Source organism: Camellia sinensis, chromosome 13, assembly GCF_055761805.1.
Source record: "Camellia sinensis isolate YWXY chromosome 13, ASM5576180v1, whole genome shotgun sequence".
Classification (NCBI taxonomy): domain Eukaryota; kingdom Viridiplantae; phylum Streptophyta; class Magnoliopsida; order Ericales; family Theaceae; genus Camellia; species Camellia sinensis.
The window spans coordinates 118,009,768-118,025,970 of record NC_138973.1 but is presented as its reverse complement, the minus strand read 5'-3'; positions in this window follow the sequence as shown (position 1 = coordinate 118,025,970).

Genomic DNA, 16,203 nt, shown 5'->3' with positions numbered 1-16,203 from the left:
TGGGGCTACGGTGGTGACGTGGATTAACTATAGTTGTTGGACATGTCTCTTGGATTTCTTTTGTTTTCTTGAGCTTAGGGTTGATATTAGTTTATGTATTTTTTATTATTATTATTATTATTATTATTATTATTATTATTATTATTATTATTATTATTATTATTATGACTTTAGTATTGGGATAATTTGGCATGCTTTGTAACCATACATTATTTAAGTTATTTTGACTACGTACTGTTACTTTAAATTTGGAGGTATTGGTTAGTTATGAAATTATGGTGGATGGTTTGGTTGGCATTTAGTTTTTTTTTTTTTTTTTTGGTTCAACCCTAGGATTTGGATGATGGAATATTAATTAGGGTTTAGTCCTAATTTAATATTTAATTGTCTAAATTTTGGGATGTGACAATGTGATTCTTATTTACATTATATGCTCTTGTTCTAATTACTATGCTATTTTCTTACTGTGTGATTTGCACGCAAGTATAGACCAATTCACAAATTTTGGAATGCTTTGATTCCATGTGTTGTTGAAAAGTGTATCACATTAATCAAATTATTCCAATTTAAGCAAAAGGCCTTCATCCACAGGCATTCAAACAGTTATATCACTTAAGCATTTAGCCTCATGGAAAAGTATGCTCGGTATGGCAACAATCACACACGTGCAATATGTTAAAGCAATAAGTGCTCACCTAGTACTCCAAGGCAAGCCAAATAAAATGAAATAGTTAGGAAAGATGCATGCTCCTACATAATGCAATAAGACTAATATAACACATAAAAAAATGTAACTAATAGGCTCGGTTACTAGCATGGCATATGAGTCCATCCAAGACATGCGATATAGCACGTATTCAAGGAAGTAATAAATGACTATGTTATTAGAATGGTGAACCAAACCCTTATGTATGCACAGTATGCAAAACAAGTGAATGCAAGTTTATGGAAGATGCTAAGTAAATATGGTGCCTCCATTATAGGCGAGTAAATAAAAGGGAGAAAGAAATGGGGGTTGGAAGATATACAACTTATTACATATTTTGCCCTCATGCAAGAGGGTTTGAATGTTCAAATGTTCGAATTAAACTAATTATTACAAATCCGAATGATAAATAAATAATTAGCTAAGTTATTACGACAAGGATATTATAACGATAATAATTACAACAATAATTACAACACAATAATATGAACATTAATTATAACAATATAATAAACAACAATTATAACAATAATAATAAAACAAAAGAAGATGCACAAGGATCATATGCACGTCAATGAAGACGGTTTTCAGAAGCTACTTTGTATGCCTTCTATGCCACTGCTCTGTTTCACCGTCAGTCACTGCTCTCTGTTTCTGTCAAAAATGATCTGTTTACCAAACATTGGAGCCCGGCCGACCCCCAATGAGGCCCGACTGGGTCCAAAAGAGGCCGGTTGTGCCCTATTTTCATGCAAAAAAAATATTTTTGTGCTTTGAGATGAAAAAAGTGCAGATAGAGCCTTTTTAAGCCTTTTTTGTCCCTTTTATTCTTCTCTGTCATGGGGGAACTTAGGAGAAGAATGGATTTGGTTCTGAAACCATCAATAGTATCAGGTTGATTGCTTGATGATTTCATGCACATTTGGACAAAAAGTTAGTAAATGCAATGAAAGACGACCACCCCTCCCTCCTATCATGAAATTAGCTCAAAGAGGGAGGTAGATACGCATTAAAATTTGTCAAAACTTCAAGAATTGACATGTGACGACTCTTGACGTGGCAAACTTGGCATAATGTCCAACCGAATCCAACCAATTTAATTCATCTTATTTAGGTCGGTTTCATTGATTTTAAACCAATTTTATTAATCCCTTTTGATTTACCTTTCCATTAACTTAATCAATTTGTCCAATAATGAGAGTTACGTCCATTAAAAGGAGAGAAGCATCAAACGAGAAGTTGTTTTTGACGTGAGAGGGAGGTAATGCCCTGATAATGAACCTTCGAAGAAATTAAACCATTTAGCATTGTAGATGTCTTTCTCATGTTTAAACAACACTTGGTTGAAACAACTCTCAAATAAAAGAAAAACCAAGAAAAGAGGGAGGTTGCAGAAATGATTATGCAAAGTTGGTTTATTAGAAAAGTGAGACTCTCTACATGAAAGAAAGGTAAAGAAGGCTATCAACTCAAATGGGTCAGTGTCTAAGGCCTAAACAACTGAAGCCATGCGGACTTACAACACAACAAGCAAAGTATTCAAAGCATGAACTAATTAAATGAATTAAAACAACCCTAAATAGCCTTTAAAATGTAAATAAAAAAAAAAGTATCTAAATGTGTGTTTAAAGAGCACACAAAAAGATAGACAAAGCAAGAGATACAATACTAGTAAGAAAAATCAAGGAGGGGTGGCTAACCCCTCCATTTTTTAGACTTTTGAACCATGTTTTTCAGCCTTTTTAAACTCTGAAAATCAATGTAAAAACCAAAGAAAAGAGTGCAAGAACAAAGGATATGAGCTATGAAATAAGGTGCAAGAAAGGGTGTTAAGCCTTTCTACCTTCGGTAGCTATTCAACCCCAAGTTCCAACACTTGAAATGGATCCAAAATAGTGTAAAAACACAAGAAAGAGATAGAAGAAGACTGAAATGAAAGCAAAGAGAAAAGAGGTAAGCTTATACCTCTTGAAGAAAACAAGCTTTAGTTGTAAACCAAACTCAATCCAAAGTCACTCTCAAGTTTGAATTGTGATTCTCAAGCTCAACCAAGACTCTAAGGCTTTGCCTTAAGGTTGTATATGGTGTATATATGTGGTTCAAGGATGATAGGCTTGCTCAAAAAAAGCTTGCTAAGGAAGAAGGAGCTCTTAAGGGTGTGTTAAGCTCTTTGAAAATTTTTCAATCCTCAAAACAGAGACAAGGCCTTGTATTTATAGAATTTGAGAAAAAATAGATCGAAAATATCTTCAAAAATGGACAGCTGGCGGGCTCCTGCCCAAAATAGTGTTTATCTCCCAAAAGGCACAATTGGCCCCCAATGAGACTCAGCCGAGCCCCAATGTGGCTCCCATGTTCCTTTGGTTCGGGCTCAGTATAGGTTGGCACAGTGCTAAAAGATGAATTTCTGAAGTAAAAACAATATGGGCATGGAAGGTTGGGACTGTTTAGAGCTTGAACTTGGATTCCTTCGTTGAGAATTCGAATCATTAACAACGTAACTTTCATCATTGAGTGCGCAAGACAAAGCATCCAAGTCTTGTGTGCAGTCAAAAATAGGGTGCCTAAAATGCGGTTGGAGCACAAAATGACCAAAAATACCGCATCTTAGCCAAAAAAGGGCTTGATGCACGTGCAGAGGACCATTCCCGCACGTGCAGCCTAACCAAATTAGCCAATCAGCTACAACAAAAATTGCAAGTGCGGAGGGTTTTTTCCGCACGTGTGAAACCTTCTCCACACGTGCGGTGGTGTTTCCCATATGTACGGTTGTGCCTTGAAAACTGTGCCCGATGTTTTGAATTTTTTTGGAAAGGCTGGAGATATAAAAAGACAGAGAAAATGTTGGATTAAGGTTCTAAAAATTCCAAGAGAGAGAAGAGGGTAGGATTTGGAAAAAAGAGATTCTCAAGCTTCAAAGGCAATTTCCATGAGGGGTTCTTCTTCTTTTACTTTCTCCCACTCCTCCATGAGTGGCTAGGCTCCTCTTTCTAGGGTTTTAATGAAACTCGAGCCAAGTAAATAGGGTTTTCTCTTTGCTTTTTGATTATGTAAAGGTTTGAACAAATTATATGGTGTTTAAGAAGTTTCAAATATATTTTTTCCATTATCTCTTTAAGTATTCTTCTTTCTGTGATTGTTGAATGCTTTCCATACAATGGCTTTCTTTTCTTTCATACTCAAGATATGAGACGAGCCATACTACGAGGGGCGAGTCGTTTTGCTACCGTAGTTTAGAGCAAACGACTCATACTACTTGAGATGGTTCGTGCCTATACATTGAACGTGATAATTCTCTTAATCAATGCTTCGAACTTGTAGTTGCAAAGTATTATTTAGTTCGAACCGTAACATAATTTTCAAATTGAAACCTTATTTATGTAACTAGTGGTGAACTCATTACCCTAGGTTTTTCCACAATCAGTAATTCAAATTTCATTTTTAATCTTTAGTTTAATCACTTTGTTTAATTTAATTATCATTAGGTTATGAACAACTATCTCTTTCATCAGAATTAATTTAGGAATTTAACAATTAAATTAGTTTAATTTCACAATTGCCCATGTGGATCGATACCTAGACTTCCCATTATTCTAAGGAATTTGGTATAGTTTAGAGTTTATTTTTGGTGTGTGAAATGACCCATCAAATTTTGGTGCCATTGCCGGGGACTTCTGGTGAAATTAATTAATTTAAAGTTACATTCTTATTTTAATTTTTAGTTTAGGATTTTTTGCTTTCGTGTTGCTAAGTGTGCAGAGTTTTTTGCAAGTGAAGCTATCATTGAAGTGCAGCAGAGTGTAACCGAGCTTCAAAAACAAACCATAGCACTAAAGTGTTAAAAAAAAAAAAACAAAACAAAACAAATACTCGCAAGCAAAGCACCAAAGTGCTAAATATAGAGAGCTCAAGTGGAGATTGGAGACAATGGTCTACATGTCAAGCACCAACAAGATGAGTAAAGCATTGTAGTTAACCTGCTGTGAGTATTTTCCCCTTTGGTATTTTGCTTTCATAACTTAGTGCACAAGAGTTAAAACTTAGTGTGCGTACGTACGCGTGCGCATGTGTTTGTGTGTGTGTGTGTGTGTGTGTGTGGTGTATGCACAGGCACCATTGTTGTTGCCCTGAATTGTGGACTTTGGACCTTGAACTAGAAATGACTCTTAGGAACCTTAGAGCCTCTTCCCGTGTTCCTAGGCTTGAATATCCATATCGAACCATTAGAAATGGCAAACCCGAATGACCTAAATGGGCTCAATCGAACCCTTAAGGATTACTTCACACCCACTGGATATACATTACTATCATGCATTCAGTTAGCCGACACCACCGCTGCTCATTATGAGATTAAGTCCAGCACCATCCAAATGCTCACATCATTTCATGGACTAGCTCATGATGACCCTTACAAACATCTGCATGAATTTTTGAAAATTTGCTCTACAGTAAGGATCCAGAATTTCACCAATGAGGCCTTAATGTTGCGACTGTTCCCATTTTCACTAAAGGACAAAGCCAAACATCAGATGAACTCCTTACCTGCTAATTCTGTCACAACATAGGACCAATTATAGTAGAAGTTTTTGGAGAAGTACTTTCCCATTGGTAAGACCAACCAACTCAAGCGAGCCATCACCAATTTTGTTCAAATTGATGGCGAGCAATTTCATGAAACATGGAAAAGACTTCGTTACCTTCTCCAACAATATCCCCACAACCACGTGCCTAATTGACAACATGTTCAAACCTTTTACTATGGCTTAACTGAGCCTCACCGCCAAATGGTGGATTCTTCTTGTGGTGGGACATTTATGTCCAAAAATGATGCCAAAGCATGGCAATTATTTGAGAACCTAAGTGATAATTCCCTTCACCATGCCTCTGTAGCCCGGTAAGTTTGGCAACCGGTAGTTGGAGCCCCGAAAAGAGGGGGCATTTATGAGGTAGGGCAAAACCTAGAGTTAACCCAACAAGTAAAGGCATTGTCCCATAAAATGGACCAATTATTAGCTTTGGGACATGCCCCTACACAGTAACCACAGCTTCAATTTCACGAGGCATGTGTCATTTGTGTGAGCCCTGCTTATGACTTGAGTGAGTGCCCTTCGGCATCATAATTTCTGGAATTTGTCCAAGAGCATGTGAACGCAACTCAAGATTTCTCTAACCCGGGTAATGACCCATATTCCAACACATATAACCTAGGATGGAGAAATCAGTCTAATTTTTCATAGAAATCTCCTTCATGAGGCACTTCTTATAATCCTCCACCACCAAGGCAAAATTTTAATAATTTTGTCAACCAATCTTCCTACTGACCACCACAACCTTACTAGCAACCATAACCCCTGCATGTTCCTCAAGGCAACTCGGCCTTTGAAACTTAGCTGTTAAAAGCTCTTTCAGAGCTTAAAAGGTTAGCACTAGTAGTTAACTCTCATACTCACTCCATTGCTAAGCTAGAGGCCCAATTAGGTCAAATGGCTAACAACATGAATAGGAGGGAGGAGGGAAAATTATCGAGTCAAACAATGGCCAACCTTAAGGGTCAATATAGGGCAGAGTGGTCTAGAGGAAATGGAAAGCACCAGGAACAGCTGCAAGTTGTGATCACTTTGAGAAGTGGGAGAGAGTTAGAGCCTCAACCAGTAGCGTCTGATGCAACTAGGGCTAAAAAGAGTGACTAAGGTGGTAAACCCAATGAGAGCAAGGGTGAGGGAGAAACATCTAAGGGGGATGACTTAGTCCCTAGTACTTTACATGAGTCTAAGGCACCATATGTGCTGAAGGCACCCTTTCCCCAATGCCTTGATACACCGTCTCCTTTTAATAAGAAGGCGGCATCTATGGAAACAATGATGGAGGTGTTTAAACAAGTTAAAATCAACCTCCCCCTGTTGGAGGCGATTAAGCAAGTATCCTCCTATGCTAAATTTTTGAAGGACCTATGTACACAAAAGCGTAAATCAAGGACACACGTGTCCCAAAAGGTCATACTCACAGAGCAAGTAAGCTCCATTTTATCGAGTGACACACCCTTCAAGCTTCAAGACCCGGGTGCCCCAACCATTGCTTGTATTATAGGGGACCATTTCATTGATAGGGCCTTGTTAGATTTAGGGGCTAGTATCAATTTGTTGTCATACTCTGTATACGGGGAATTCGGGCTTGGCGAGTTGAAGCCTACTATTGTTACACTCCAGTTGGCTGACCGGTCCCTCAAAGTGCCACATGACATGATTGAGGATGTGTTAGTAAAGGTCGATAGGTTTTATTTCCCTGTTGATTTTTTGGTTTTAGATATGGAACCTGTAGCCATCTCTAGGAAACAAATCCCAGTAATCTTAGGTCGATCTTTCTTGGCTACGGCCAGTGCATGTATAAATTGTCGTACGAGGGTTATGGATGTTTCATTTGGGAATATGCAAGTAAAACTTAAGGTTTTCCAAGCATCGCAACAACCCCATGAAAGAGAGGAGTGCCTATTTGTGGATGTTGTGGGTGGGATAGCAGATGAGGCTTTACCCTCCATTCTTGTAGAGAACCCTTTAGAGCCTTGTTTAGCTCATTTTGGATTTCTGGATTTTAATATTGACAGGTCTGTTGAGGAAGTGAATGCTTTACTTAATTCTTCTCCTCCACCGGATTTTTCTCCTTGGAAAGCCCGGTTTGAGCCCCTTCCGCCTCTGTCGAGGGAGTCTGCCATACCATCTCTAGTTACACCACCTACACTTGAGTTGAAGCCACTTCCAGCCACACTCAAGTATGCACTTTTAGGGCCTCAGGATACTTTACCAGTCATAATTGCATCTAACTTAACTGTAGAGCAAGAAAATCAATTAATGAGTGTTCTCGTGGCATATCAGAGTGCTATAGGGCAGTCGATGGCGGATTTGAGAGTAATAGATCCCTTCGTGTGCATGCATCATATACATCTAGAGAAGGACACCAAACCTTCTCATGAAATGCAATGGAGGCTTTAATCCTAACATGAAAGAGGTAGTAAAAAAGGAGGTTTTGAAATTGTTAGATGCGAGTAATATATATCCATTTCGGATAACAAATGGGTGAGTCCCACACAAGTGGTGCGTAAGAAATCAGGCATCACCGTTGTTGAGAATAAACAAAGAGAGTTAGTCCCCATACGAACCACCACTAGGTGGCAAGTGTGCATTGATTATAGGAGACTGAATTCCATAACTAGAAATGACCATTTTCCATTGCCATTTATTGATCAAATTCTTGAGAGGTTAGTGAGGCAAGGTTTTTATTTTTTTCTTGATGGTACTTGGGGTATAATCAAGTTCTGGCGTACCGCGTTGACCAAGAAAAGACCACATTCACTTGCACTTTTAGCACTTTTACTTATAGGCACATGCCCTTTGGGCTATGCAATGCATCGGCAACTTTTCAACGGTGTATGATGGCCGTTTTGTCCAACACGGTGGAGAAACTTTTAGACGTTTTCATGGATGATTTCTCGATGTTTGGACAGTCTTTTGATGAATGCCTTAGAAATTTGACTAGAGTGTTAGAGCGATGTACTGAGGCAAACTTGATTTTAAGTTAGGAGAAGAGCCATTTTATGGTTCGTGAGGGTATAGTGTTGGGACACATTAGTCCCCTCGCAGTATAGAGGCGAACAAAGCTAAGGTTAACCTCATTATAGGCCTTCCTCCACCCACTTCTGTAAATCAAGCCCGATTTTTCCTAGGATATGCAGGTTTTTATCATCGGTTCATCAAAGACTTTAGCAAAATATCCCGTCCTTTGTGTAGTTTACTTGCTAAGGACACACCTTTTATCTTTCGATGATGCATGTTTGAAAGTTTTTGAAACACTTCGAGCGGCTCTTACTACCGCCCCAATCATGAAATCACTAGATTGGTTGCTCCCATTTGAAATCATGTGTGATGCCTCGGACTATGCTGTCAGGGCTGTGTTGGGCCAAAGGGTGAATAGAGCACGCTATGTTATTTATTATGCTAGTCACACTCTCTCAGATGCATAATTGAATTACACTACTACCGAGAAAGAGTTGCTAGCCGTGGTGTTTGCCTTAGATAAATTCTGGTCCTATCTCCCAGGTTCCAAGGTCATAGTCTTTACTAATCATGCCGCTTTGTGGTATTTACTATCAAAGAAAGAGACCAACGGTAGGTTGATTAGATGGATTTTACTGCTTGAAGAATTTGACCTAGAGATCCGAGACAAGAAGGGATCTAAGAATGTGGTGACAGATCATCTCTTCCGAGTCCTTGTTGACTGCACCAGTGACCCTTTAACTTTGCATGATTTTTTCCCAAACGAATAACTTCTTGTGGTGTCACGAGTGAACCCCCCATGGTTTGCTCATATTGCGAATTACTTGGCCATTGGGCAAATTCTGAAAGATTGGTCTAAGCAAGATAAAGACCGATTCTTTTCACAAGTCAAGTATTATTTTTTGGAGGATCCGGAGTTGTTTAAATATTGCTCCGATCAAGTGATCCGATAGTGTATGCCGGAGAGTGAAGTGCATAGCATTCTTACATTTTGTCATTCTTCTGCATGTGGCAGTCATTTTAGTAGGCATAAAACAGCCACCAAGGTTTTACAAAGTGGGATTTATTGGCCCACCATTTTTAAAGATACCCATCAATTTTGTAGAATTTGTTTGCGCTGTCAACAAATGGGTTCAGTGTCTCACCGTGATATGATATCACTGTCCCCTATTCTTGTGGTAGAAATTTTTTATGTTTGGGGTATTGATTTTATGGGTCCTTTCCTATCATCATTCGGGTTTGAGTACATTCTCTTAGCAGTCAATTATGTCTCTAAATGGGTGGAGGCGATAGTTACCCGAACAAACTACTATAAAGTAGTGATAAAGTTTTTGCATGAAAACATCTTTAGTAATTTTGGGTTTCCTAGGGCATAATAAGTGATCAAGGTACACATTTTTCTCACCAGTTCTTTGAGTCGGTAGTCAAGAAATACACCATTACACATAAAGTTGGCACTCCATACCACCCTCAAACTAGTGGCCAAGTAGAGGTATCCAACAGGGAAGTAAAACACATTATCGAGAACACGGTTAGTCCAGATAGAAAAGATTGGTCGAAACGTTTGATTGATGCTTTATAGGCCTACCGCACTACTTATACGACACCCATTGGGATGTCACCGTATAGGGTGGTGTTTTGCAAAGCTTGCCACCTCCCGGTTGAACTTTGACCACTGAGCATTATGGGGCTATAAAGAAGTTTAACTTCGATATGGTCGCAACTGGACTTAATCAGAAATTACAACTCAATGAGTTGGAGGAGTTTAGAAATGATGCATATGAGAGTTTGAAAATTTTTAAGGCTTAGACTAAGGAATTTCATGATAAGCATGTTAATAGAAAATCATTTGAACCCGGTCAAAAAGTATGGCTATTTAATTCAAAATTGAGACCCTTTCTGGGTAAGCTTAGATCAAGATGGGATGGCTTCTTTGTGGTTGTCAAGGCATTCATTCATGGCGTCGTTGAAGTGCAAGATCTGAATGGCCATACCTTTAAAGTAAATGGCCAAGGATTGAAATCGTATATCGAGGGGATTGGAAATGGTGACATGATTGAGTCCATTGCTTTGATGGACCCATTTTATTCTGATTGAGACATGGAGTTCTTGTTCTCTTTTCTTTCTTTGCTATTTTGTTTTTTATGCTTGTTGTTCTGTACGTGATGTCTAGGAGACTTCAAATCCTTTAAAGGTGTTATTCCTTTGGTGTTAGCCATGCTTGAACGGCATCTGACGATCTGGTATAGCTATCTAATTGTATTTGTAGTGAGTTCCTAGGAGACCAACTGAGACGGTGGAAACTAGAGTTTGAATGGCAAAGCCTAGAACGCAAAAGTTTGGAATTTCCGAGACTAAAGTCTAGTTTAAATACCCAAGGGTGTGGAGATTGCTTCAAAACCACCCTGACTTGAACTCTATATGGCAGCCCCATAGGTCGATTTGGCTTTATGCACCTCGATTCTGGATACCGAATTAACTTGATCTGTCACCTTGTTGGAGAATCGGGAAAGTTACAAACATTGTTAGGGAGAAAAGTAGTACTCATGGTTTTCGTGTGAAGATTATACCTTTGTTAAACATTTAGATTTATTTTCAAAGTGTTATATTTATTTCAGATATGCAATGAAGGTAGACATGGTTTGTAATGTCTTTGGGTTGTACTTGGGTTAAAAAAAAATTGCCTCACGTATAGAAAAATTTCAATCACAATTTCGCTACTGCTTTAAAGACAGGTGCACGAGGTGGTGCGGCCCCCATCGCCGCAAGTGCGAGATAATTTCTGGAACAAAGCCCTCTACTACTTTATTTGCACGAGTGGCGACTGGTATGGGTGTGCTGTCGCACGTGTAGTGTACACACTCGCACGTGCAAAACAACGTTGATTTCAAAAAAAAAAAATCATATTATTTTTTTATAAATTTTTATTTAAAAAAAATATATTTTGATTATCTAACCCTAGACCCACTTTTGCCTCTCACTCTCACAAACTCTCTCTCTCTCTCTCTCTCTCTCTCTCTCTCTCTCTCTCTCTCATTCTCTCTTTACCTTATCATCTTCCTCCCTTTCTCTTTCACTCAAACCCCACCGCCACCAACTTTCTTCATTCTTCTTTCCACCATCACCAACCTTCACCCAACCTCTTCTCACCACCACTCTACCACCGGAGCCTCACCGCCGGCGTCCTACCTTCTCTCTATCTACGAATCTCCAACAACCACCAATTTTTCCGGCGGAACTCTATTATGTCCCTATCTTTATTCACTTTTTCAGGGTACACTTCCTTTTTGTTTAGATTTGTATAGTTCTTCTTTCAATCTTCACTTATAGTTAGGGGTAGATTAACAATTGAAATTTAAAATAAAAAATAAAAAACTAGAAAACGATTCTAGGCGGAGCACCAGCCGCATGGGCGGCCCTCGTCGGCGCACGTGCGACAATTCAAAAAATAATATATATATATATATATATATATATTGTTTAGCTTACCTACTTTATTTTATTATTTAATAGGTTGTGTCTTTTATTTATTTTATTTTTTTGCTTGCTTAAAATAGGTTAGCTCGTTTCCTGTTTAGTTCAATTAGTTCTAATTATTTAGTCATTAGTTACTTAAATATAATAGTATTGTGTCTAACCACTCCATGGTTAAATAGCTAGCTTAATGTGCATGCCTATGACTAGTTTTGGTACACTAATTTAGTTGTTGTTTCTTTTATTTTTATTTTTATTTTAGTTTATTTATTTATCTATTAAAAAAAATCATTATAGCAAGTTTTTTATATTTATTTTTAATGTATGTTATTTATTTTATTTCTTTTATTATTGCTCTTCCTAAATAAATAAATAAAAAATGATGATGAGAATTGCATGTGGTGAAACAAGTGAGTAGCCTTGTGGTTTGATATTCTTATTCCCATGCTGGTTCCACGGGTATGTGTGTATTTGCTTTTGGTGTGTGTAGGACATGAGTAGACGGCTATCCACCCAGACCTCCAAAAAGGCCACTCCTCGGAACCGCTGCCGCCGCTGTCACCACCATTTTCACCGCCACCACCGGTTGAGTTGCCATAACCGGCGTGGGCTTCCTATTCACTTCACAAGCTCACTCAATTCAACATTCCAAATTTTTAGCATAACCCGGTCACTTCTTGGGCCGTTGAGCAGCTTCAACTCCAACAATAGTTAGGCATTTACATTGTTACAGCGCCAACTTATCCTCTTCTGGCCTGGCTCTTCTACCTATAGGAGGAGCCCATGGTGTCCTCTCCCGCCCTTCTGTCAACCATTGATGGCCACAGCATTAGCATCACGCAACCCGTGATTGCCCGGGTGTTAGGTTTCTATTACAAGCGTGACTGCCAGTCATTCCCTGAAGTTGAGGGTCAGCAACCCATTCCCTGCATCATCCAAGAATTCTTCCCAGGGGCCCATGGTGATCCTAACTTCACATGCCTATGCCGAAGCAAGCTGTCTAGCTGCTTATTATTCATTAATTAGATGTTGTAGAAAAATGCCCTTCTACTTGGGCACAAAGTTGAGCGTCGAAAGAAGTTTGTGAGGGTCTTACAGTGTTACCAACATGATAACCTTGTCTACCTTCACCATGTGATTTGGGTACACATGCGGAAATTTATGCGGGAGGCCATTCAGCTTCAACCTATGCAGAACACGACTTGGCCCCTGCCATTTGCCAACCTGCTCATGCTACTCTTCATGTTGAACGGCCTTCTGATTGATCCGATAGAAGAGATCAACACTTCCTACCCTACTTTCAGCCAATGTAAATGGCAGCATAGCTTATCCTGAATACCACTACAGGCCGGTATCCCGGTTGCTAAGGACAATGACCCCATGCACGACCCACCGCCTCCTCCTCCTACCTCCCCCATGGCTCCCCAAGGAGAGCCGATGTACATGACTCAAGAGGAATACTTGCAACTTCAGCACTTTGTGGATCAAGTCCACAATACTCTTCAAGAGCACCACCAGCGTATCATGGGGTTGCGCACGGACTTCAAGTGCATAAGGATTATTCTCATGTGACATTTGACTATCTCAATGCCCGCCAGCTCAAATATTAGCAGTCAGGTGCCTCCTTGCAAACTGACTTTTATACATATCGGGAGTCGAGCCAATAGTGTTTTGACCAGCTCAGCGCTTGGGTTTATGACGAAATATTCGAGACGCAGTGTAGACCGCCCGAACTCTGCTCTACACGCGAGGGCGCGAATTGTAGTTCTAGCTACTACAGTTCGGACTCCTGTCACGGTTCTAAATCTAATCCCACACAGTGCAATATAAGACTGATAAACCACCAAAGTGTCCAAATTCGGCAATTGGTTTTGAAAAAAAATCAATTTTGAATCAAAAGTGCCAAACATAGACTGCTTTTCTAAATTTCAGAGTCGCCACCTAAATATTTTATTTTGGGAATTTAGGAAACCCCGACTCATGCCTAAGGCCACGTGTCCATCATCACCAAAGTTGCCTCGGCTCGGGAATTTGGATACGAGAGGGGAAGGTCCTGAAATGAGCACCCCCGCTCGCCCGATCAAAGATCGGCCTCTACTAACATGATATGTTGTTTTTGAAAACACATGTGTTCTTATTCCGATTTATTAGCCTAACTTACTATGTGATACGCACAGCACACAAGTATAGACTAAATCACGCGGATTGGAACAAAACAGCTCATGTTTGTTTTTCAAAGTGGTTTGAAAGTGCTACTCGCAAGTAGGCTAAAACGCGAATTTGCCACCAAACAAGGTGGGCTTAGAAAAACATGATTTTGCCATTTCAAGTGGGCTTAAAACTCACAATCATCAAGTTGTTCCAATTCAGGCAATCAAGCCTCCACCCACAGGCATTCGAACAGTTATAGCATTAAGCACATAGCCTCATGGCAAACATGCTGAACATGGCAACACTTACACGCATGCAAGGATGCTAAAGCGTAAAAACTTACCTAGTACTCCCAGCCAAAACAAAAGCTATGTTAGAAATTAATGCATGACCCTAGCTATGTCAAGATAGGCCCGGCTATTCTAAGATGTCATGTGAATGCAACTAGATAACATGTATTCAAATTGGTATGGAAATACAATGCAATTTGTATGATGCGCCGAGCCCGGTGCATGCAAGACAGATGAATGGATGCACGCATGCAAAGCATAAGTATGCTAATCGAAATATGCCCTGAACTAACCGTCAAAAGCTGATAAGTAAAAGGGAGAAAGAAATGAGGTTGGAAGACATACATCACACACACGCACACTTATTACAGCATTGTGCCCTCTCAGCGGAGGTTTTGAATAATAAGCTAACTAGCTACGCTAATTAAACTAATTATTACAAACCAACTAATTAACCATGCTATTCTAGCTAATTAATTAAGTTACAAAACCAACTAAGTAAGAAAAAGAAGCTAAATTAGGCTGTAACAGCTCTGCCTCGGAATAATGAATGATACATGCTCGGTTTCCTCGCTCGGAAATCCATTACTATGCCCAGAATTGTCTCTGTTTGCATTTGATTTGATCTCAGAACACTACACAAACTCCAGAATGCTTCTGCTCCAACACAGGGACCCTCTGGTGGGCTGCCAACCAGAAAAGGGGGTTGTAGACCACATGTAGACCAGAAAAACTTGTTGTAGACCAGAAAAAGTGGTCGGTCGACCACCTTTACTGGTTTGCCGACCATAAATTTTTCCAAACTCCAATTTTGCTGCAACAGAGAACAAGAAGGGGCATAGCAGTGTATTTGCAAGATATGTATGCACAACCACCCTCCCTATCATTTCTCAAGCTCAAGGGAGTGCGGTACTCGACTCTCGGGCCACCAACCAAGCATCACAATGCACGATGGCCGAGGAGCCAACTTTGCACAAGTCAATGTCAATAAATACACAAATAACACATAAAGGCCTCCACCCTATCATACACAATCAAGGGCGTCGTCGACCGAGAAATGAGGCATGTTTCATCACTTTCAAGTATGAAACGTGCCACATTCCTCGTGTTTGGATTGACGTCCAATCCAAACACAATGCAACGCACACAACATGTCTATCTAACAATGTTAATGTGGCATGCAAAAGGTTCCATCACATAAGCCATACATGCATGGCAGGCTAAAGCGTCAAAGCAAGTAAAGAGCATCATGTAAGAGGCATGCAATACAATCCTCAATGGACTTAAACCAACTATGGACAAAGCTCCACCATGCCAAAACAAAGGCCAAAACATGCTGAAAAGGGGGCCCAAAAGCTTATACAAGCATGCATACACATTGGCTCACAAACAAGGTATGAAGACATAGCTCTCAAACACATTGAATGAGTGACAAATGTGAGAGTATAGCTACACTATATGCACTGAAATCATGTGTGAAATGATACCAAATCATCCAAACAACATAAGTATAGCATCCTAAGGACCTTGAATCATTAGGCTAGTCAAAACCATTGCACTATAACCATGCATAAAAAATCCCATATGACCCAAACTACTCAAAATAGAGTTGAGGCATGCTATATCATGGCCAAAGCATGCTAAAACACAGGCTCAAAAGGGAAGGAAAGCCGGCTCATTCATTGGCTCACAAACAAGGCAAAATGCATAACCCTCAAGAGCAATGAAAGAGCGATAAACATGGAAGTATAGCAAAGACATAAGCTCTAAAATTACATTCCAAATGATGCCAAATCATGCTAGGAGGCTCAAAGCTCAAGACTAGCTAAAGTACTTGCACCATAGCCATATCAAGCAAGCCCCAAAGGGCCAAGATGATTCAAAACAGTCCTAAAACATGCCAAAACAAGGTCAAAAACATGCTTGAACATAGCCAACATATGCTAGAATAAAAGGCCAAAACACCAAGTAAGCTAGGCCAATGAGCATGATTACACTATAGCGTAAGAAGCAAATGAGGGATGCTGTAACCAAC